General features: G+C 39.0%; 1 protein-coding gene across 1 annotated transcript in view; it reads right to left on the bottom strand.

Annotated features, from left to right (window-relative positions):
- The window catches only part of LOC122809148 (carcinoembryonic antigen-related cell adhesion molecule 21-like), a 618,106-nt gene that overhangs the window by 591,186 nt on the left and 922 nt on the right, over nt 1-25,998 (bottom strand). The window lies entirely within an intron of this gene.

Below are 25,998 nucleotides of genomic sequence, written 5' to 3'. Positions count from 1 at the left end.
TGTGTGTGTGTGTGTGTGTGTGTGTGTGTGTGTGTGTGTGTGTGTGTGTGTGTGTGTGTGTGTGTGTGTGTGCGTGTATTCCAAAGCTGCACAGAGACAATAAACAAAAAAGGTTTCCAGGTAGTACACAAATGATTTATTCCTCTTTAAGTGGACAAACAGGTAAAAGACACACGCACAGACACACACACACATACATATACACACACACACATTCATACACACATATATAAGCACACATTTCAGATTTCATCTAAGTACCAGGCAAAAAGAGTAAAAACAAAATAAACTACATAGTGGCAACACAATCAAATTTCATACAGTCTTAACATGATAATAAAAATCTTCACATTTCATTATAGTTTCTGTTTTTTTTTTTAATTTCTCCAAGTCTTTTGGGTCTCTAATACCATGACAGAAATGAACCCCATTCTTAAGTCAAAGTACGATGATTAAAGTACATGAAATTAGTATTGCTCTTCAGTTGAGCCCAGGTAATGACCAAAAAGGGACAGCAGACCAGCCAACTTACCCATTTAGCAAATATGAAATAAATACTTACAAACATACATAAAATGCCAAGACTGTGGGTGTTAAGCTGGTTCCAGGAGATGATATACTGAATTATTTTGTAAGATGAGCATGTCCATGAGAAATGCTAATCCCTGTGCAACTGGTTATATAGCAAATTGGCTCACAGATAGAACCCAGAAAAATGAAAGTGGGATTGCTTTATTTCAAAAGGGATGTCACTAGTGGTGTATCCCAGGATTCAGCCCTTGGCACTTCTCTTGAACATTTACTTCTCAGAGGTCAAAGTTACTGTTATGGGTTTATGACTGACCAAGTTGGTAGATGATTGTAAACTTGCTGCCATCATAAACTCCTGAGAGAGAAAACCAAGATCTTCCGAAAGGGCCTTTTACAAGCTAATAGTTGGTGTCAACCAAGGGATAAAATTAAATGCCAAGAAATGTATAGTATCCTTCATCAGGCAAGAAGTCCCCTGTAACTATTACATTCATAACACTCCCTGAAAATTGACCATGTAGTTAGGGGCCTGTGAACCTATGTAGACAATGAACTGTCTTTTAATCACCATGTATCCACTATTGTAAGAAAGAGCTTTTTATTGCACATCTTATTACTAAGGGTATGGAGTCCAGGTCCCAGAATGGGATCATTCCACTGTATTCTGCACTCATCAGACCAATTAATGAGTGTAATGCCCACTTCAGTATGTACCTGTCCAAGAATTTGACATAACTTGAATGTCCACAGTGCATTCTCACTAAGAAAATCCAGGGTCTATTACATAAAAACTATGTGGACCATCTCAAAGACTTGTTCCTCTTTTTGGTGTCATACAGGCTACTGAGGGTTGACTCTGCCTGTCATACAGAACCTTAACAGACCCTATCTTGTCAGGCCTACAGCACATTTTTAAGTCCAATGAATTCATAAACACCCACTCAAGAGATCTAAATATGTTTTGCAATGCAAATAGTACATGTTGAAGGTACACATACGTATCACAAAAAACATCACTTCTTTGAAGTCATCTTCATTGCCACATAAAACAAAATACTTCTTTTGCACTATTCAAATGTAATCTGAATGAATGGAAGGGTAACCACAAATTTACCCTTGGTTTAGTACCCCAGTTCCTCATGGATAGGAACAACATGTAAATGTTCTGCTCATCTCTGAGTTATTAGCACTTAAAATATAAGTGCTCAAAGCTTCATGAGAATGTATGGCTAGGCTTCTAAAGCTCCTCATAGGCCAATAGTCTAGTAACTACTTATGAACCTATAAACTATAGGAAATATTCAAAGGGTCCAATTTTTGATTGCTGTAAATTTGAAAAATATTTTTAAGCATCTTCAGTATACAGTTTACATAATTAAAGGTTGTTGCTTTAACAAAATATCTGTTCACAAAACTAGTCAAGAACCACAACATTTTATGTCTAACAATGTTTCTAGCATTGGATGGCATTTTTAATTTTAATTCCACACAAGACTTTTCATGTATACGCTTCTAATTAGCCTCATAAGAGAGGTCCAACTAATCCCTGGGATTCACCGGCAATGGTTGTCATTTCATAAAGTGCCTACCTCAGTTAGGTGCACTTTACATGGCTGACTAAAATATGATTCAGAGGCATTTTGTTAACAGCTATTTTGCATGCATCTGAATCACCCATAATTACTACCAGTGTTTAACAGCACTTTTCAGCAGTAATTACCATTGGCAGCCTGCATCATGTTGGCAGAAGCACCTTCCCTCAGTCAATGTCCCACATACATGCAGATATTTGTATATAGACACACACACACACACACACACACACACACACACACACACACACACACACACACACACACACACACACACACACACACACACACACCACTACTTTTCCACAGAATGTAACTAAACATCTCTGCAGCACAGTCTCTCCCTTTAACTATAATGGGGCAATGCAGCATTTTGGTATGCTATGTTAATTTACCCAGCCAAGTAAATCCCTTCCCACAGGCATTTACACATGAGAGCACAGGTTTAATGTGCAAATGCCTATGGGAAGGCAGGGTTACTGAATAGTGACATTCAGTAAGCCCATGGAAGTAAATAGTGTGGGAAGAAATAGCCAGGGAATTGTTATGGCTAGGCTTGTATAGGCCCTAGGGCCGATAGCCTAGTACCAACCTATGAACCTATGAACTCTAATCCAGCAAATCAGAGTTATACTGTTAAGCTGCTACTGCTGTTGCGCCCTGGTGAATGTCTCTTGTTTGGTGGACTGGGGATATTGATGTTAATCTGTTGCTGTTCTTTATGCCAGTAGTTTATTTAATTTTGTAGCCATTTCTAAAACAGTCCTAAAGTTATATGGCTAGATTTTGAGTGTCTGGTATTATGGAAATATTGACTGTCCAAATGGCCATACTATGGCCATAGTTGTGTGTAGACAGTGCAGGACTCGGAAGTATTGTTGATGATCATTTAGGAAGCTGTTTATTATATACTTTCACAAACTGCAACATCTACAGAACGAACCTAGCACAGAAATCCCAATACATGAACAGGTATGTTGCTTGTAGTTCTTTGTTATTCATTTATTTATAATAGTTTATTATTATTTTATTGTGTTATTTGTGTAATTTCCTACTCAGAGTTCATTTATTTGGAATGAGATTGCAAAAATCACCTGCCTGGGTAGTTGAGATTAACCCCAAACCTTGATGGTTTTAAACACTCTATTACAATCTACCTTTTTGATCTTGTCTTTGGGGGTCTGTTGCTTCAGCTATATTTATTTGTTTTACCTGTTTATACTATATACATGTTTTATGCTCGTAAATCATACCTCTCAACTTTTGTTTTGCTCAAGAATTTTGGACAAAGCCTACAATAATAAGGGAACAAAGGTCCAAAATTAGGGATAACTTGTAATACTATTCTAAATCACTTAAAAAGTTAATAGCACTATTGAATCAATGTGCATTTTCTAAACAGTAAGCAGTATAAAACCAATGAATGGCATTATGTTACTAATACACTTCTTGTCTTCACGTATACAATGGAAATTCACTCCAGGTCTGGCCCCCATGCCTCTGTTAGACAGAGGCAGACAGCTATGCCCACATAACCTCTAGAAACTTCCTAACTAACATCCCCCCTCCTAATAAACACCCACAAGGCATAGAGATGCAATTTGGTTAGATTGTATGGCTAGGCATATAAAGGTCCTAGTGGTCATGAGCCTAGTATATACCAATGGACCTGTGAACCTACAAAACGTATAGAAATGCACGTCTATAAAATGCTACCCTTAAAAAGCAACCAAAGAAGAAACTGATTTCTGGCAACTTACGCATATAAATAACACATGTAAAGAACTTCTGTCAAATGGATTACAGCAAAAGCAATTTTGCCCTCCAATGGGAAGTTTAATGAAATGCTAAAAGTTTTACATATAAAATACTACACTGCAAAATTTGTTTAGATTTCTAACTGTGTTATTCATGGTATGTAAGTAATGTCATACACTGCATAACATAAAAAATCTGATTGCAATCCAGAGAGACATTCCATGGGGAACCTAGAATTAAACTGTGTGCATCAAGGAGATAATGGAAAGGCAGTTGGGTAAGGTGTACAGTGGCGTGTAGTGTTTTTTAACCAAACTGTATCTGCGTGTAATTGAATAGCAAGATGGCATATTAAACTGACCATGTTTGTGCCAATGACTGAGCAGTAAAGAATGCTGAGGAAATGAAAGCATGGACATATGTCAGGGACTGAACTGGAAAAGTGGTAGTGGATAAAAATCGCAGGTGGCATTCCAGGAACTGAATACATGGGTGAGCTAAACCAAACAATGCATACTAGAGACTAAAGACAAAGTGGGTAGGGGTAAATTAATTGTGTCATGCATATTGAGGGATGGATCACATTATTAAAATAATTTTCTCATTATCTGTTAAACCATGCATTTTTATGCCATAGTACCTTTTTTGCCATTGTGTATATCCACAGCTTATCATCTAGTGTGTGTGTGTGTGTGTGTGTGTGTGTGTGTGTGTGTGTGTGTGTGTGTGTGTGTGTGTGTGTGTGTGTGTGTGTGTGTGTGTGTGTGTATAAAGAGACCAAGATAATATATTAGCTTGACAAGTACTACTTAATTTTATTCTCTAAAACACTGGCACTATACATCCAACATGTACAACTGTATTCTCTAGTGAGAATTACATATCAATTTCCACTGTGATTGGATTACTGGATTATGAGAAGTGAATTATTATCAAATAAGGTTGACTGGAATTATACACAATGAAATGAATGAAAATGTTCTCTTTCAGCTATGGCATGTAATTCTGAAGAATTGAAGGTTGATATAATTTTTATCTCGTTTGGACCAAAAGAGGTTTCTAACAATTTTCTGTGATTTTGTTTCAGGAGGTAGGTTAAATATATGTCAGACTTTAAAGATTCGGCTAAAAATTGCTTGTATTTGTAACCTTTGATATTATTAGTGATTGTACACATCCACAGTTGCTACAAGTAGGCCGTCAGTAAAATCAGCAATGATGTCCATATGAGAATGTACTCTGACATTGGTTCCATGAAGAAAGACAAAGAGAAAATGAAACAAATGGCCTTTCTACATTCTGCTCCAGAACTCAGTTTCTACATTCTGTATGTGAAATGTCAGATCTAAGAGTAAGGGAGTCAATGTGCAAAGACTGGGCATGATGTAGGCATCAGTGATGTGAAATAAAACATAGAAATATAAGCTTAATGCAGCATGGCTGACTAGCATCATTCGCTAACACATCTCCACCTACTGTTTGTCTTGAATATCAAGTCCCACTATCTGCACTGACCAAACCCTGTGACAGGTAAAGCACTAAGCTCCTTTATCTTAGCTACCTTTACGCATTACCAACTGTGCTTGCAGTCTAACACACCCCTGCCTACTGTTTTTTTTTTTGAACGCCAAGTCCCACCACCTGCACTGTGGACATAGCATGCCTGATAAAACATAAGTAATGGGAAACCTGCTCCTGTTTGCCATGATTTGTATTCAGCCTCCTGCCTTCCCTACAGTATACTATATGGTCACAAATTGTATTTTGCTACATTATTTAATTGTAACAAACAACCATGGAAGAAAGGCTGCAGTTGACTTTGCTGCCTTACATATCCCTTGAAAGGCTTGCAGCATTCATTGGTAGTCAGATTTTCTTGCCAAAAACCATCTCAGAACTTATCTTTTAAAGTTTTTGCCCATCTCTCTGCACGTTTCCTATTTTTGCAGCTTTCCTTACTTTTTATCAAACTTCTAGATGAAGAGTTGCAAATCTCCCTTCACTCTTCAGCACTGTGCATGCATAAAATAACTGCCTCCTGCCCACACAAAAGGTGTGGTGCCCTTTGTTACCTTCCGACTCCCAGTTAATTCTCCGAACACTTCCCAGTCTATCAGATGTATGCTCTGTCCTTGCCACACCTACTGTCTAGTTACCTTCTTTGTCTACTTAAAGGCAAACATAAAATATAGATGTATATCTCCTTCTATCTATTACACACTCTCTCCCTCACTTACACAGTTTCTGTAAATGTTATTTCTCAGAAAATGGCCCCAAAACAAAACACCTCTCAGGCAATATTAACACTATTTTTTATTATAATACTAGCCATCCTAAGCTATAACATTTATCTGGTATTTTTTACATATATCCCTCAAAATGCATATATTTCTTACCTTAACCAGTCTAGCCACGAGTACCACCTACACATCAGCCCTGCAAAGTTTTACAATAAGTAAATAACAAAGAATAACCACAAAACTGAAACCACACCAACGTATTTTAATTAAAATACTTTGGTGTGGTTCCAGTTTCGTGGTTATTCTTTGTTATTTACTGGTTGGTGTGTTTTGTTTGTATTCAGAGTTTTACAATAACATAGCACAAGGCATACACCAACTCACAAATAAAAATAAATAAAAATAAATAGCAGCTATCAAAGTTTATTGTTTCACTACAATGAACACGTGGCAAACTTGTGACATCTACACACCATTACACTACTATTACTTTGTGCAGGAAGCATTGAGTTAAATCCTGGACCAAACTCTGCCATAATTACAGACCCAATGCACACTTCTGCTACCCTGGCCTTCATAACTCCAAAGGGATAAAGATTATGCACATGAACATTAGAAGCATATGCAACACATTAGCTCCCTTAAAAAACGTGGATAAACCAGTATAACTCCAATATATTAGCCATAACTGAAACCTGCCTAAAGCACAGCTCCAAAAGAGCTGGTGGAGTCCTAATCAGGATCAGTAACGAATTCACATCTAACTTATTCCCCACCCAACACAAGGATATCCCTGGAACTGAATCACATCTGGTACCAATCACTATAGCGAATAACAAGCACCTTCATGTTGGCGTTCTTTGCCTCCACAGTAACAGCTACCAAAGCTCTACACATCTGCCTTGACTAGTTTCAAAATAACTGTAAGAATGAGCTAATTCTGCTCTGAGACTTTAATGTCCTGTGGTCTACACAAATTGAATCAGCAACAGACTATAATATCCAAGCACTAGGCTACACGCTCCTTATAATTTCACCCACTAAGACAGAACCAAAAACCACTATGCAGCACATACTGAACTATATACTTACTAAACATCCATCCAACTTCATCATTAGTCATACCTTACCAAATGACCTCAGTGACCTTAACCTGGTATACACCATCTGCATAAACAAACTTCCTTACCCACAACAGCAACTTTATTAACCTGAAACTGGAGTAGGCTACTGATACAAGCAGTCTGTCTCTCAAAATTCACTCAATCAGCTGGTAAATACTAAAGCATTTTGACTCACTGGACCTGGCCAACAACTTCTTCAGTTAGACCATTATATCCATCATGGATAAATATGCTCTAGCCTCAGTGGCCAGAGTAAGAAAAACTTCAGTCCTCTCAGTTAATAAAACTATTAAAACTTCATGAAGCTCAGAGATGACACATGGAGGTCACACAAATAGACAAATAAATAAAACTTCAACATTTCTACATAGATATTTAAATCAAAACTATCAAAATAGAACATTGTTTGGTAAGAGCAAGTATTCAGAGGTTAGAAATTTATAGTAAGAATAGGTATTCAGAGGTTTGAAACTTATAGGTGATCTTTGGCGGAATCCTTGCAAAACTGCATTGTAGTGGCTTAGCCTGGGGAGTCACATGTGCACAGTCAGTTGTTAGTGTAGTGGGTTTTGAGTAGTTTCTTAAATAGTGAAGCAGAGCTTGTAGATGTTATATGATTTGGGAGTGAGTTCCAGATTTTTGCTATAGTACAGCCAAAAAGAGTTTTACCTGCTTCATTCTTATATTTGATGACATTTATGAGATTTTGGTCTGTTGATCTTAAGGTTCGGGTGGTGGTGTAGTGCTGTATTAGCTCTTGTAGAGCAGGTGTTGCATATTGCATACCCCATAACAATTTTAATAAATCAAAGAATGCATGAAGAGAACCTTTCCGCTATTTGGAAAGAAGCAAAATGTATCCCCCTATTCAAAGGTAGAGGCAAACAAGAAAGTGAAAACTACAGACCCAACTCAATTCTCAGCCCTTATCAAAAACCTTAGAAAGAAAAGTACACCCTCAGCTAATAAAAATATTAGCACCCACAATATACTTAGTAATACCCCACATGGGTTTCATCCTGGTCATAAAAAACAAACAGCAATGGTTGAAACAACACATTTTATTGCATTAGAATATGGCACTAGAAAACTTACAGAAGTCCTTTTCATAGTCTTCTCAAAGGCTTTTAATGTAGTCAGCCATACCTTACTTCGAAACAGGTTATGGGACAAGAATTGCTCAAACGTAGTACTCCAGTGGTACAAATGTTACTTATCCAGCGGAATTCAGTCTGTAGACTGGTGCTCATCTATCTCATTCAGAATCAGAACTAACATCAGTGTACCTCGAGGGGGTATCCTGGGGCTGTTATTTTTGCCTATTTTTACTAATGACATGTCTCACCATACCGAAAGTTAATGCAGTATGCAGATGACTCAACCATCATCTGTAATGAACATAGTATGTCAGATGGTGTTTCAGAAGTGCAACAATCAATCAAACTCTTATGTCTTGGCTTTAAGAAGCTAAATTGATTATTAATGAAAAGAAAACAAAACTCATGGTCTTTGGTCAAAAAAACACAACTAAGCATGCCCCAACTATCCGTGTAAACCACACCAATATCCAGATAGTAAACTATTACAAATAACTGGGGATTACAAATGACAACAAACTATCTTTTTTTCTGAACACATGAACACTATAGCACATGATATTCATAAGAGGCTTGGAGCCCATTAACACATGGAGCATCACCTAACCCCAGCATCTAGGATGACCTCAACCAGTACACAACTTATTCCTTAACTGCTTTATGGAACTGTATCCATTGGCAAACTGAACAAGACACTTCTCTCCAAATTAGAATCCATCCATTACAAAATTGCTAAATTTGCTGGTCGTCTCCTGGTTTTGTCACATGCATGTAATAACGAGGCCAGATGGCGTTCTTAAACAGGAATACCTATATCTATTTTACTTTTACCAAATAACGACTATACAACTGCATATGCCCCTCATTATAATCATTAATATCCCATTACAAGTCAAGCAGACCCATAAGGTCAGCCAACAACAGTCTTGTAAACACAGGCAAATCTCCACCAAAATAAGGGCTCGTACTCCAGCCTCTTTTTCGCTATGGAGCACTCTGCCTCAAGACCTACATGATGTCAGTATCTTTACTCACTTCAAACTCCTGCTGATCATACTCAGGACTGTTAACCTTGATGTGGTATTTCATAATTATTTTTTGTTCTAGCCTGCATTCTTTTTGTCTGCCCAGCTCAGGTTTCTTAATATCATCAACTTTGATGTCTTTCTTTTTTCCACCCTAGGCAGGACCTCAGCCCCCACCTTCTTCATTATATAAACTTTCCGTTCTCAACTCACCTTTCACCTAGCCTTCTTTTACTGCCATAAACTTCTGTACTTCACCCTGTGTAGCAAGTGTTTGCCAGTACTTGTTTTTATGTAAATGAACTCTGTACAATGTATGCCACTTTTTGTATATTTTCTGGGTTCCCTTTGAAAAAAGGCTCAGCCCAGCAGAATCAATCCTGCCAACAAAATGCAAATAAACAGATAAATAATACATAGGCAAGAAATGAATGGAGCTCTCAATGACACATCAGTCTGTAAACCTGAAGCCTTTCAATTATCATTTGCACTGCACTCTCTACATGACTGCAGCTCTAATCTGGGTTGCACAAAGGAAAGATGTAGCCAAACAGTCTGATTATTGTTTTCAGATTGCCTTCATAATGTTTCTGTGTATGTATGATTAACTACCTGAGAAGAGCTTCAGAGGTCAGAACCACCTTTCCCTCTTGTCTTATTTTTTGGTATTTTAATCATCAAATTGTTTATACTAAACAATTAAACCAGATTACAAAGGCTCTGGGGACACATAGAAGCTCTTTTTGAAGTTGTTCACCTTAATGCTGCTTTTAAAGAGTGAAATGTATGTTACTTCATATTTTAGTTCCACATCATGGGTTATTATAACAATAGAATCTGTAGGAGAAACAATGCTATGTTTTCTTAAAAAACTGCAAGAATAGAAGTGCGACATAATTCTTCATGAAACTCAACACTGAAATACATGTGACAATGTATAATGTTTATTTAAAAACGAAATTCCTTTACTGTACAAAAAGTATACAACAGTGGTGTAGAGGGATAGACCACTGAGTACATCTTAGGCACCCCAACTTCAGTTAACAGTTTGGGCACTTGAAAATGCAGGTAAGGAAGATGGGCATGCCCTTTGGGGGGAGGGGGACAGTGGGTCTCATCTGAGTCATGCTAAGGTTTCAAAGACAGGCCCTCATTGGATGGCATGTCTTGCTATTGGGGGGTGGGGCAGATCAGGTCAGGATGACGTGGGTGTGACTGTCTACCCAAGCTAGTGATGGTAGCCCCTGTTGATGCATGTGGGGGCCATGCTTGCCTGGACTGTGGTGAGGGACAGGCAGTCTTTGTGCTTAGGCAAGTGGTCACATCACCACCAGGAGACAGAATTTAGGATAATAAAAAAAATCCTCTAATTGCCAGGATCCTGGTGAGAGCACAGAGCAATCTCATGCTGCCTGGATGATAGTTCCTTATTGGCTTGAAGGCCTGCAGGCACAGGGACAGAAACAATACAATAAAAAAATAAGCCTGTTAGGGTTCATAATCACAATTTAAAAATAAGTACCTAAGAAGTGCTGCTGTTTGAGTTGAACTCCTCATTTCTGTAAGTCAAGTTTACTGTGAACAACTGCAACTCATTTCATCAATGCATGATTATTTAAACTTCAAAATATCTAAAACCCCACGAGGTTATTACTCAAAATGGCAACATTCCGAAGGTCACAAAACACAAAAACTTCCCATCTGGTGAGCTTGAAATTGGTAGTACTGCATTATGGAAGTAATATGACACTATGACTGCAGAGCCTGAAAAAAACACCTTGCTGCAGTAATATAGGTAGGGTTGTCCTTTAGCAAAGAGCATGTGGGAAGCAGAAATAGGTAAGATGTTAATGGGAATCTGCTCCTTTGGAATTATATCAGGGCCACCATCCCTCCTAAAGTCAGAATCCAACAACAGAATTGTAACCAGTGGTGTTCCACAGGAATCAGTCCTGAGACCTCTACTGTTTGGAATCTAGTTCTCTGAAGTACAAGCAAAAATCAAAGGTCTGTGGCTGACAAAGTTTGCTGATGACTGCAAACTGGGAGCGATCATAGAATCTCCAAATGATGTCAACATCCTACAAGAGGGTCTTACACAAACAAATGATTGATGCCAAAGTCATGGCCTTAAACTCAATGCAAAAATACGTATTATCATCCCTTTTGGGAAGAGCAATGTTCCCGCTAACTACCACATCAACAGCAACACCCTGAGTACGTACTCAGTGGACAAAGACCTGGGCACATAGGTTGACAGCAACCTTACCTTTGATCATCATATCTCCACAATGGTAAGAAGGGCATTACTGCTCATCTCATAAGTAAGGGAATTGCCTCCTAAAAAAAAGAAGTTATCTTCTTTTTAAAAACTCCACCTATACTCTGTCACATATCGTCTATTCAGAGGTGATCTCTGCTTAACATACAAGACCATGTCAAACCCAGAGCTGTTGGACATGCTGCACTTAAAGAAATCTCAATCCCTCAGAGACACACGCTCCAGGGATCTAAACCTTATCATCACAATGAACAAAACATGCTGGAGGGATAGGTTCCTGACCCAGAGACTCCTCAGACTCTGGAATAGACTGCCCATACATGTCAAGCAGAGCACCTCTTTGGCCCTCTTCAAAAGGAACCTTGATGATTGGATGGGAGATAGGAAATTCACCCCGGGGATCACGTCAGTCGCTCTGCTAGACAGGGGTCCAGGGAAGTAAATACTATGGGAAGAAATAGCCAGGGAATTGTTATGGCTAGGCTTGTATAGGCCCTAGGGCCGATAGCTTAGTACCAACCTATGAACCTATTATAACCTCCCTGTAGACTTCCCTCATCAGGCCAATAATTTAGTACAGCACCCCTTTTGGTATGTACCTTTCCAAGCACCTGCAGCAATTGGAGAGACAATAAAGGTTCCTCACAAGGAAAATTCAAGGTCTTCAGCATCTGTCCTATGTGGATCATCTGAAATCACTGTCACTAAATTCTGTTTAATACAAACTACTCAGGGACAATCCCTGCCTTTGCATATAAGGCAATCTCAGACCCTGCTTCACTGAAAATGATGCATATTCGCAAGTGAAATGATACATGGGTTACTCGCTCTAAAGACCTTAACCTGGTATGTGACATTAATAGAATCTGATGGAGGGACAGATTTGTCTCCCAGAGGTTACCTCAGCTTTGGAACAGACTCCCACTTCATGTCAAACAGAAAACCTCATTGGCCCTCTTCAACTGCAATCTAGATGACTGGGTGGGTAACTGTAAATTCACCCTGGGGGTCCCACCTGTGCCCCTCTTGGACAGGGGCATTAGGTGCTGATCGTGGAAATAAGGGTAGAACTTGGCTAGGCTTGTAAGGGCCCTAGGGCCATTAGCCTAGTAACTTCCTATGATCCTATGGTTCCTGAGTGAAAAGAGGAAGCCAAAAGGAGTCCCTAGGTAGAGATGAGGATAATTGAAAGATGTCCATGTAAGAAGTTTGAAGTGTATCCCTGAAATTGTACTTCCTGCTGCAGAAAGTTTTGTTAAGAGTTGGAAACTCAGGCTACTGATGAACGCAGAAACACATTATAAGCACTGTTTATTCTGGATCACAAACAGGTGGAACACTACTGTTTACATTAAGGACTGTGAAAAAGACTAAATTGGAAAGCTCACAATGGCTTTTGCAGTTTTAACAGGGTGCAAAGTACCCTAGAATAGTTGAAAAGCTGACAGGTTATCTTTGCTATTTAGAGTGTGCTTCTTCAGCTTAAGTTTTTAAATACACAGAGCATTTTTTCTGTCATCCATCTAAATGAGGTAGCCTACCCCATGTAGGAAGGCCTGTCCAGGTAGTGGTTCTCAGTGCAATCTCTCTATTTAAAGTGCATCACTTCAGTTCTTAAAAGACAGGTTGCTTATGATGAAGTGGGCTGATTTAGCTCTGCAGTCAGTCTGAAGTGACAGTGCAGCTGATTCAGCACCTGTAATTGTCAAAGAAGTATTTAAACTCCTTTAGATTCTCAGCTCACAAGTACCAAAAGCAACTATGGGAGACCAGGTGATTCATTGGTGTAAATGGCATTATGTTCTTCTTGACCACTGTCCTTGCATGCCAGCATTATTTTTTTTCAGCACAGTATTCTGTTGTAATCCTCTACTCTTTTCTAAAGTCTCTGCCATGGTCTCTTAAAATGTGCAAGTTCTAAATAGAATCACTCATATGTCTGTGCATGAAACCCACTACCTTGAGTACATATGAGCCTTAAACATATGTACTCCAGGAGCAGACACTCTACAAATAAGCCACAGTTTAACCTACATCACTTATATGTTCTTTCCTTGAGGTCACACTAACTCAGAGAAAGAGAAATCTCTTTTAAAATACAGAAACAGTGAATATGTTTCTCCACTGCCTGTTGATCTTGGAGTTGAATAAGTATCTAGATTTTGAGCTAAATACATCACTACAGCAAGTAGCAAGCAGTCCTGTGCAAATAATACCTCAACTCAACATACCTAACAAAATTATAACGTGAGCAAATAGAGATTCTACAAGACAAACTAAACTATTCCTAGAAAGGCTTATGCAGTCTGAAGACTCAATGAAGTTATCTGTTTAGCACTTTTGTTGATCATATAAAAGACTGGGGCTGACACTGAACCAGATGACCCAAGTTTGATTAGAGGCTCTGGCACCAGAAGAGGCAGGTGCAGGTGTGGCACCAGAAGAGCCAGGTGCAGGAGCAAGAATAGCATGGCTTTTTGTCAGCATGTTCATGAAGGATAAATGGATTTGGTAGTTTCCCAGATTCAGGGTACGCTGCTGCAAGGGTAGATAGGATGGCCTCTGTCAGCTAAGCCATGGCTGTTAGGGGTTTAGGAGTGGCTACCCAAGCCATCTTCCCAGTAGCTCTCACTCAGCATGTGTGGTAGCATGTGCACTTCTGCTTGTATAGCAATGGTAGCCCCAGTGGTAAGATGGGTGCTTATATCATCATCAAGAGGTGAGATAAGAAACATAAAAAAAAAATCCTCTCATGGCTGCCTCATTGACAGCTGTGCCATAAACTACTTTCACCTGATGGGGAATGAACAGACTATAGTGAAGCTTCCTGTGTTGGGGGATGACTGTGTACTGGGGGTCTCACCCCACAGGGGAGGGGAATGAACAGACTATAGTGAAGCTTCCTGTGTTGGGGGATGACTGTGTACTGGGGGTCTCACCCCACAGGGGAGGGGAATGAACAGACTATAGTGAAGCTTCCTCTGTTGGGGGATGACTGTGTACTGGGGGTCTCACCCCACAGGGGAAAGAATGGTGGCAGTGCACATGGTTACCTGTTCAACACTATTTGTCCAACAAATAACAGATCAAAAAAATTGCTGAAATCCACTTTTAGTGAACAATATATAAAGCTTTTTGGGGGAGGGACAAGACCTCTACACCTCCCATGTCAGGGGAGACCCCACCCCTAACTTATATATCTGTAGCTATAAATCTATCTATCTGTATCTATACGTATATAGATAGATAGATAGATAGATAGATAGATAGATAGATAGATAAACAGATAGATAGATACTCCCTTTTTACTCTTAGAGTAAAACCTGACTTAGCACAAAACCTTTCTGTCCTTAGACTACTAAAAGACAAAGCTAATCCAGCTAACTGGGAACCTGATTAAATTTAAGGACTTTCTTCACCTACTGCTGCTACATTTGTTGATAATTTCTATAGCCATTTCAAAGCATGCACTGAGGCATCCGTCCCTGTAAGACATAAATACACTGCCAAATTCAGTAATAAACCCATATGGTAGAACCCTAGTAAAAACAAACTACACAATAAGAGAAAGAAACTCATAGCCAGTAAAAACAAACTTAAAACCACGTCATCTAGAGATGAACTCAAAAAGATAACAAGGAGCACAGAAACAAAATCAAATCCTCCAAAAGTATGTATGAAATAAGAATTGTTATCTCATCTAACTACAGCAACAAAGCCTTCTTTAACTAGTCAGAAACCTTTGAGGTAATGCCCAACAATTGTCCGAGCTAATATATAACAATAGCACTTACTTGTTCCTTGAGGACATAAGCAACATATTAGGTTCATAGCTGTGTACTAGGCTAATGGCACTGGGGCCTTTACAAGCCAAGCCATAGGATTACCCTGGCATAGTGCCACCCGACCTTAGTTCCCAGTGCCTCTGTTGAGTAGAGCCACTGATGTTATCCCCGGGGTAAATTTTCTGTTTCCCATCCACTCATCAAGATTTCTCTTGAAGAGGGTCAGTGAGGTGCTCCGCTTGACATATATGGGAAGTCTGTTCTACAGCATGGGCAGTCTAATTCAGCTCTATCTTTACTTCTCTATCTATCTTTACTCCTCTGTCTCCCCCTAACTTTCTCCAGTGTATTAGCACACCCCCACCACCCCCTCTGATCAACTCCAAGCATCTCCCTCCAAGGCCAAAAACACTTGCCCCATGAGTCCTGATAATGTGCCAGGCTATCTTTTTGTCAGCACCAGACACTGACTGGTAGACTTGCTGTTAATCCAATTCAACCTTAGCCTCTCCATTGAATTCATGACAGAGGAATGGAGAACTGCAGTAGTCATCTCACTCAGTAAGTGGGAGCCATTACTGTTCCCAAAACTATAGATCTATAAGCCTCACCAGTCTTATCTGCAAAGTGATGGAATGCATCATTATGGAATTTATCGACAAGAATATAGGCAGTGTGCAAGCCCTGGAGAAAAGCCAGTTTGGGCTTTCTAAAAGCAGATCCTGCCTGATGAACCTGGTGGGCTTCTTTGAATGTGTCACTGATACATCTGTTTTTTTCTTGATGGTTTTTTTTTTTTTTTTTCAAGATTTTAAGCATGCTTTTATTTTCCCTTTACCCAGAATTTTTGAAGAAAAGTACAAAACTTAGGTTTGAATGTCAGTAGGGCAATGAAGTATAGTTTCTGTGACCATTGAAAATTTTATGCATCTGTCTTTCCTTCGTGTTGGTGAAGCTGTTGCTGACTATAAGAAGCTAACGCAGCTTTTTCAATTCAATGCATCTACTATACTGAAATACTTTAAGTTCATTTATATTTACAGGTCACTTAGATTCTTTCAAGCCAGGATAGCCAAAAGTATGATTTCCACCTCTCTTTTCCCAGCTATGTGGAATATAACACTTACCTACTAATGCTTTGTCTCACACTCAACATTTGAATGGGATATGACATAGACGGTTGTGCTGCATATCTGGCCATCATGTTGTGGATATTTTTGCTGTTATATGGGTTTTGGTTATGAATCAAAGTAGGGCCAATGATATTAATGGTTAGATTTCTTCAGGATTACCATTGTCTCCTGAGAAGAAAAAGAGGTATTTGTAAAAGTAGAGTAATAGTGCTCAAAATTTGTCCAAATATGATTAATACTTTGTTTTTTTTTTATTTTTCTGAAAGCAGTAGCTTTTAATGTTGATATTTAACACAGTTCAGTACTTGTTTGATGCTATAGTTTTGGCTTATTATGAAATAAAGCTTTTTGCATTTTTCATGTTTGCATTTAACTGGATTTCTGTTTTGATATGTTGAGTTTTGATGAAAGTATTTTGGTTATTTTGCAATCAACCAAGGCCCTGATTTAGAATAGTTGCATAGAGGTATAAGCCTTGTGTACACTCACAGTAACCATTTCTGATTTAGAGATGGCCATACCCAGTGTTGTACATAATTGACTGACTCTCTGCCTACTGAAAATGCTAATGAGGAAATCCAGGGGAGTAAGTTTTGCCAATTAGCCCAATGTTTTCCCCTTGCAAATGCCTGTGGTACAGCATTTACAGAACTGAGTGATTCAGAGAATCATTTAACTATGTAAGGTACCTCAGCCAAAAGCTCATGCTCACCTAATCATGTTAGAGGTAAGTGCCCAGGAGTTTAGTAGACAGGCAGTGGTGAGGGGATTACTTGAGTTTACATATATGGCTTCATGTGTGAGTGTATGCAAAGGGATGAGTGGCCTTGTGTGTGTGTGTGTGTGTGTGTGTGTGTGTGTGTGTGTGTGTGTGTGTGTGTGTGTGTGTGTGTGTGTGTGTGTGTGTGTGTGTGTCTGGGTGGTTGCTATAGGGGGTAAGTTATGGGATAGGTACGGAAGATGTGTGGGAGTGAATAGGTGTGTGTGTCCATGTGTGCAATTGGGTAAGGGGGCTATGTCTGTAAAGGATGGCAGTCACACCTCCCCACTCTCTTTATATTGTGCTTTCAAATCAGTTAAAAAAAAAACAGACCAATATTTTCTAGTACAAAAGACGTAAGGCAAGATAATAAATAACACTAGATACCAGGTATATCCCTTCATAGCATACCTTAAGAGCACTTAAAAAGAAAACAGAACAACATTTGCTGCACTAAAGATGTAAGGCGGGGAAACACTGGACACCAGAGGTAGCTCTTTAAATTGTGCATTAAATATAATTAAAAGGATTCAAACTATGTATCCACAGCACTTGGTGCCAGATTAAGAACTCTCTACACCACAGAAAAGACACCAGGGACACTCCAAATTATTAAAAATCTTAAAAAACACAATAGTCGAAGAGAGAATAAGGAATGGTACTTTCAAAAGGGACTAAGTAGAGACAATATAAGCACCAGTCCGACACAGCTGCAGGTACAATCCACAAAACTTTAATAAAAATAAGAAATAAAGGAGTAAGCGCTTTCACGGGATATTCCTACCGCTTCTTCAGACTGAATACTAAAGAACACCAGAGTCATTTAAATAGTACATCAATAAAACAATCAGCACATCAATTAAGCATACAATGGTTAAAGTGCCAGTACATAAAAACACAAACCTATATACCAGTGTCAATGTTTCAAGGGTCTGGCTTTCAAAAAAGGTTTAAGAAAGACTACCTCATTTAAACCAGGTGCTTTATCAGCATTTAAAGATAGAATCCACTTCTGTTCAGTGGATTCAGTCCAGTTCCTAATGCCCCCCCCCCTCTTAAACTCTCTGAAATGATCTCAAGCGTTAAGAATCTAAAATGATGACCATACCATAATTAATGGCATGCTTAGCCAGAGAATTAGTTTCCTGGTTTAAATGAGGTAGTCTCTCTTAAACCTTTTTTGAAAGCCAGACCCTTGAAACATTGACACTGGTATATAGGTTTGCGTTTTTATGTACTGGCACTTTAACTATATATATATATATATATATATATATATATATATATATATATATATAATGTCAACATATTTAAATCCACATTTCATCCATTGTTGTGCGATCTCTGAATTGATCTATAGCATGGGGGAGGGAGTGTTAGGAGAGCTTGCCCCCTGCAAAAAAACATTGTGGTAGTCTGCATAATGTCTGTTTCATTTTAATTGCTCTCCAGGTCTATAGATTTGATATGATTCATAGGATGACTACCATATGAAGGCCACATACACCAAAATGGGCATTCTCTTCTCTGTATTGTTTTATAAACATGCCTCACCAGACATGTATCCTTTAATCGTGTTTGGTTTGCATGGTTCCATTCATTAAAAGAAAGCCTAAGTCTTATATAAACTTGTGCTATGAATAATTTATACACCTGGCAAATGTAAGCCAGATACTTTTTATTACTGTATTTGTTCAGTAGCCTTTTATTTTTTGAAAATTGAAGCCGTAAAAAACAATGTTTTGGACTCTGTACCCCCCTCAAATTTTCTATCCCCCCAGTTAATTATACCTTGCCAAGCTCATGAGAAATTATTTGCTGTATATCCTTTATCTGTCAGAATTTTACATTTTGTTTGCATAGTATTTTAAACCCCATAATTCTCTTTCTCTCTCTCTCTCCCATGCCGTCTCAGCTTACTGACTTAATGCACAATCTGTCTAGCTGTAACTGATGGCTACCACTCAACGAGTACAATGTTATCACTACCTGCTCCTTGATGTTTTGATTGTGAGATCTTCCCAATTTATCCATTGTTTAGGTGATCTGTCCTCTCAGAACCTTTCACAAAAAAATCTCAGTCAAAGAGAGTTATTTTGCAAGTTTGCGGATGGCATTATGATTTGTAGTGAGAGTAGGGAACAAGTTGAGAAAACCCTGGAGAGGTGGAGATATGTTCTAGAAAGGATGGAAATTAAGGCTGGCATGACTAAGACAGAATATATGTGTGTGAATGAGGGGAGGACAGAGGAATGGTGAGGATGCAGGGAGTAGAGCTGGAGAAGGTGGATGAGTTTAAATACTTGGGATCAACAGTTCAGAGTAACGGTGAGTGTGGAAGAGAGGTGAAGAAGAGAGTGAAGGCAGGGTGGAGTGGGTGAAGAAGAATGTCATGAGTGATTTGTGACAGACGAGTACCAGTAAGAGTGAAAAGGAAGGTCTACAAGTTGGTAGTGAGACAAGCTTTGTTATATGGGGCGGAGACAGTGGCACTGACGAAAAGACAGGAGTCAGAGCTGGAGGTGGCAGAGTTAAAGATGTTAAGATTTGCGTTGGGTGTGACGAGGATGGACAGGGTTAGAAATGGGTATATTAGAGGGTCAGCTCAGGTTGGACGGTTTAGAGACAAAGCCAGAGAGGTGAGATTGTGTTGGTTTGGACATGTGCTGAGGAGTGATGCTAGGTATATTGGAAGAAGGATGCTAAGGATGGAACTGCCAGGTAAGAGGAAAACAGGAAGGCCTAAGATAAGGTTTATAGATGTGGTGAGAGAGGACATGCAGGTGGTTGGTGTGACAGACCAATATGCAGAGGACAGAAAGAAATGGAAACAGATGATCTGCTGTGTTCATCCCTAATGAGAGCAGCCAAAAGACAAAAAAGAGGAAATACAGACACTATTATGACTTTGTCATAGTCCATGTTGGTATGAATGACATGAGACATACCTCACTGGACTATATGAAGGGAGACATGACTGAGCTCTCTGATTATGTTTCCCAGGCATGTATGTCCCTAGTCTTAAGCAACATTCTACCTTCATCTAGGATGATGCCTCAACACAGACAAAAAATTATTGACTTCAACAATTGGCTTAGTTTCTGGTGTCATTCTAAGGAGATCCAGTACCTGTCATTCTGTAATGATATGGTTGCTAGACCACAATGCTTTGCCAGAGATGGTCTCTACCTGTTACCTCTGGGCTTTCGGCTACAGGCTAAGGCTTTTTCCTCCCCCATAGTGCCTTTTTTAGGCAGTGTCACAAAAACAAAAGTCCCGACGTAAAAATATATTCAAAAAAATAGACTTAAGGTTATGCTTAGATGTGAAAATCTAAGTTATTATGAAAAACTATAATATCTGAACTTGTAGAGTGTCTCTTACAGATATTTAAGAAGAGATCTTATTCAGGTATATAGGTCATTTAGGGACAACTACCTCTGGGAATGTTTGGGGTTATCAAAAAGTACCAGAGAATCATCAGATAACCTATGAAGATTCTATAGGAATGAGAATTGTACTAACTGATTTTCTGACAGAGTAGCTGATGCTTGGGACAGACTACCAAACTACATTAAAGCAAGTACTAATTTAGATATTTTTAAGAACAGCCTGGACATTTATTATGAGAACAAGTGTTTTGGTATTTTGGCAAGCTAGAAGGGCAATAATGCCAGTGCTTGAAACATTTGTATGTATGTATATATGTATGTATGTTTCCTGATAAAAGCTAGGAGTCTAAATCTTAAACTGCACTCACTGGAAGCACTCCTCACCTTGGAAGATGTGGACATATGTGCAGTCACAGAGACTTGGTTCAAGGCCGCAGAGAGCACCTCAGCCACACTGGTATATATTGCCTTCCACACATTCAGACCACAAAATGAATGTATGAAAACTAAATGAGGAGTATCAGTACTCATCAAAGGTAAACACCTCCAGGTTAGTTAAACAGAATGATTCCCTAAAGCTACTCCATGTGCAAATAACTATAGGAAAGACCCTTCTCCGAGTTATCACCAGCTATAGATCGCCCTCCATGAACCATGATATTCACACTACCTACTTGGATCTACTTGAGTCATTCAAAATGCAACCAAATACCCCAGTCATGGATGACTTTAACCACCCATCCATAGACTGGGTAAATTATATGTATGCAAACACACTCTCCCAAAGGTTCTTGGATTTCGTTAACTCAAATGCCTTGGAGCAGATAACTGGTACCCCCACAAAGGGCCCAAACATTCTATACTTGGTACTCACTGATGTGGTAGAACCACTACATGTGTGCAGCCCTCCTTGGTGAATTCTAATCATAAATCAGTCTCCTTTGAAGTACCAATAGCATCAGACCCCTCTCAGGAGAAATTAGGCTAAAAAGCTTCTCCAAATCCAATTAAAGTCTGTTACACGAAAGCATTAATAGCTTCAAAGCTCCTGTCCCCACTGACAGCAAAGACACCCATACTGGAATATACACCAGTGCATTGTATAAACATCTATACAATTGTATTACGTCAGCCATTCCTGACAAGACCAAAGCAAGATCCTCAGGAAAAAACAGCCTGCCTGGCAGACATCCACCATAAACAGGTTATATAATAACAGGAATACATTGCTGTCTATGAGCAAGAAGAAATTATCTCAAACCTGTAAGCATACCCTTCTCAGCTTCAACAAGCAAATAAGACAACTAGTAAAGTTCTCTAAAGCTAACTATGCATCTAGATTAGCATTTCTAGCCAAGGATAACAATAAGACATTCTTTAGCTACATCCGAAACCTTAAAGGAAAAGCCCATTATTTACTCTGAACTTGTGGTGAATGATACCACATATAATGAACCAGTGAAAATAGGCAACCTACTAGCAGACAGCTTCAGTGAAAACTTCTCCCCCCCGACCTACCACATATACCCCAAAATATTCCTACCACCTATTCTTCACCTAGTATCTCTAAAGTGCAGGTCTTAACTGCTCTCTCCAAGGCCTGTGAGAAATGATAACATCCCAGGCTGCATTCTCAATGGTTTAAAACAGGAGTCAGCAACACCATTTGGGTACTCTTTACGATTTCAGCCTAAGCACTGGTTTTGTCCCTGTTAAATGGAAAATAGCTACTGTCATATCCTTGCACAAGGGGGGGTGCATCCACCAATCTTGGGAAATGTAGAGCCATTAGCCTAACCAGCCTTATCTGCAAGGCCATAGAGAGAATCATTATGGAACTTATCAACAAGGGTATAGGAGACCTTCAAACACTGTCTGGTTGTGTTAAAGGGAGATCCTGCCTGTTGAACCTGGTGGACTTCTTCAAGACTGTCACCAAAGCCCTGGATAAAAGCAAATATATACATACGGCCTAACTAGACTTGACCAAGGACTTTGGCACAGTCACCCACTCACGCATCATTGAAAAACTCGCCCAGCTGGGAGGTTAACCCATATACTGTCAGGTGAGTTGCAAACTGGCTCAGCTACAGAACACATACAGTCAAAATAGGGGATTCCACCTCCATAGTAGACCCGTTACCAGTAGGGTTCCACAGGGATTGGTGCTTGGGCTCCTATTGTTTGGAATCTACTTCTCAGAAGTACAGGAAAAAAACAAAAGGTTTGTGGCTCACAAAGTTTGCTGATGACTGCAAACTGGGAGCAGTCAATGAGTCCCCAAATGATGTCAACATTGTAAAAGAAGGACTTATGCAAACCGATGATTGGTGTCAAAGTCATGATCTTAAACTCAATGCAAAGAAGTGCATTGTCATCCCCTTTGGAAAAGATGATGTCCCTGCAGATTACCATATTAATAACAACACCCTAATCTCTAAATCAGTGGTGAGAAATTTGGGCACACAAGTTGACAGCAACCTTACTTTTGATCACCATGTCTCCACAGTGGCAAGGAAGGCCTTCTACATTGCTCAACTCATAAGCAAGGGCATAGCTTCCAAAACAAAAGAGGCTATAGCCCCCTGCACTGTTCCCTCATCAGGCCAATAATAGAGTACAATGTTCCCTTTGGTATGTACCTAAGCAGGCATCTGCAGCAACTGAAGAGACCCCAAAGGTTCCTCACAAAGAAAATTCAGGGTCTTCAGCACATGTCTTACATGGACAAACTGAAATCACTGTCACTATATGCTCTATCATATAAACTACTCAAAGGCAACCTGTGCCTTGCATACAGAGCAACCTTTGATTCTGCATTAATGGAAATGCTGCACATTTGTAAGTCAAATGGTACACAATTCACTCACCATAGGGACCTTAATCTAGCATGTGACATCAACAGGATTTGCTGGAGAGACAAATATGTCTCCCAGAGGTTGCCTGTCCTCTGGAATAAACTTCCAATACAGGTTAAACAGAGCCCCTTATTAACCCTTTTTCAGCTTAGCTTAACCTGGATAATTTGATGGGAATCTGCAAGTTCACCCCAGGGGTTTCACCTGCATCCCTCTTGGATAGGGGCAGTTGGTGCTGATTTAGATCTGCTGATAACATAGACCATATCTCCAGACCTTTAAGGGAACAAGGGTTGAACTTGGCTAGGTTATAAGGGCCCTAGGGCCATTAGCCTAGTAACCTGCTATGAACCTATGAACCTTTGACAGGATAGCATCTTTGCAAGGAATAGCCATTACTACTGAGCAAACTATTTTCATACTACAATTAACAATATGTGCATTCATTTATATTCAGAGTTTTAATAAAATTAGTCAAAAATAGCTCACCATTAAATTATTAAGGCCACTACATTTATTTAAAGGCTAAAGCTCATGTTCTATATTGCATGCCTACAGAATTAATTTTACCAGCTAATAAATTCTTTGCAATTATCACATCATTTTGCATGGCTGTGTTCCACGAATTTATGCTATGTCATTGCACAGTGTACTGACTTTGTGATTATACACCTGACAAAATTACAATACCAGTAGTAGAAGTTATTTTACTGCAAGAGAAAATCTTATACAAGTGGTTTGGGCACTGTCCTTTATTGTATTTATTTATTTATTTTTATCTATATTTTGGTTATCAGAGTAAAGCATTGATCACAGCATGACAAATATCAGGTTCAGCCAGGGTTGCCAGACGTTCCTATTTGGGCGGGACTGTCCCGAGATCAGCAGCCTGATCCTGAGTCCAGCCCGCCGGTTTCAATCCGGGCAGCCTCCGCTTTGTTTTTTTTTTTTTTAATGGCCCGTATACCGGCATACGGGCCAATCAAAAATCGCTAAACACGGAGCTTCTTGTGTTTAATGCGGAAGTTCCACATTAAACGAAGCTCCGTGTTTAGTGATTTTTGATTGGCCCATATGCCGGTATACATCGCAGTTCCACATTAAACAGAAGTAGCTCTGTTTTGCAATGTTTTTTTTTTTTTAGTCTTCACTTACAGTGAAAGACATTTTTTTTTTTTTTAGTCCCTACCTGGCCAGTCGGAAATCTGGCAACCTCAAAATAGTAACAACAAAAATGTACCAAAGGCAACCAGCAATGGAGCACAAAGATAATAAAAACTAGCCAGAAAAAAAGATACTATATGCAAACTTTACACCATGTTGGTGTGTAAAGTTTAAAGCAGAAAAGTTGAATGAAATTAGTAGCAAAAAAAGAGTGAAAAGCAGGTTTAAACTTGAAACATGTATGGGTAACACAAGGTGTTTGGAGTGCAAAGCGAGAGATAAGTAAAAACACAAACTCCAAAGAGACAGAGGGATTGAGAAAGGTAAAACTTGTAAGATGACAGTGAACAAGGAGAATGAGAATTCTGTACATATTTACAGGAAGCAGAAACATAGTAGTAACCCATACAGTAATGGTGAAAATGGGGTGACGTGTGGATAAATTATATTAGTATAGAGTAGTGTTGGTTAACTGATATGCCCTGCATTTGCATTTGTATTGCTCAAACAGATACTGTTTGGGTTGGGGCCTGAACTTAGAGTAATTAGTATGATTGATGAGATCATTTAGACTGACTAGCTGCTGTGTAGTATACCTAAAATCTATGATAATCATTTGTGTTCAGTACATATAAAAAACTTACAGATAATGACTATTTCATGTCTCTAAAATAGTTTGACACTATTAAAAGAGAAATGAATTCTCACCACCATTACGGACAAGTCTGAAACACTGTAAATTATTAAATGACCAGAACATGACTACTTAAAGCTTGTCACAAAAAGCTCTGATAGTTTAATGCAAGACATTGCCTAATGTACAGGTCTTTTTTTTTCCTCCTGTTTTATGTATTATTAAATTAGCACATACAGTGTACATTTTTAATGGTGGATGTCAATTTTCCTTTTCACCTCTCTTCCTAAATTTAGACATTTTTCCATCTTTGTAAATACACTGCCAGTGAAGAATACCCAGGTCTCATATTTGGTCACCATTGCTATAAAACACAAATGCAAATACATGTATGTGGGGGGGGGGGTGTAATGATTGAAAGCTAGATAAACACACACACACACACACACACACACACACACACACACACAAACACTTCATGCACTTCACAACACAGATACACAAATTTCATTACATTGCATTATATTAATTTTTATAGAAAGTACAATAAAAAAGAAAACCAAAAAAAAGAAAAAAATCAACAGTCATGAGTTTCCTGTGCAATCTATTGGTTCCCATCAAACT

The sequence above is a fragment of the Protopterus annectens genome, chromosome 8.part0 (assembly GCF_019279795.1).
Source record: "Protopterus annectens isolate FY-2018-M chromosome 8.part0, PAN1.0, whole genome shotgun sequence".
Lineage (NCBI taxonomy): Eukaryota > Metazoa > Chordata > Ceratodontiformes > Protopteridae > Protopterus > Protopterus annectens.
The sequence above is the reverse complement of the archived record's forward strand: the minus strand, read 5'-3'. Positions and strand labels throughout refer to the sequence as shown.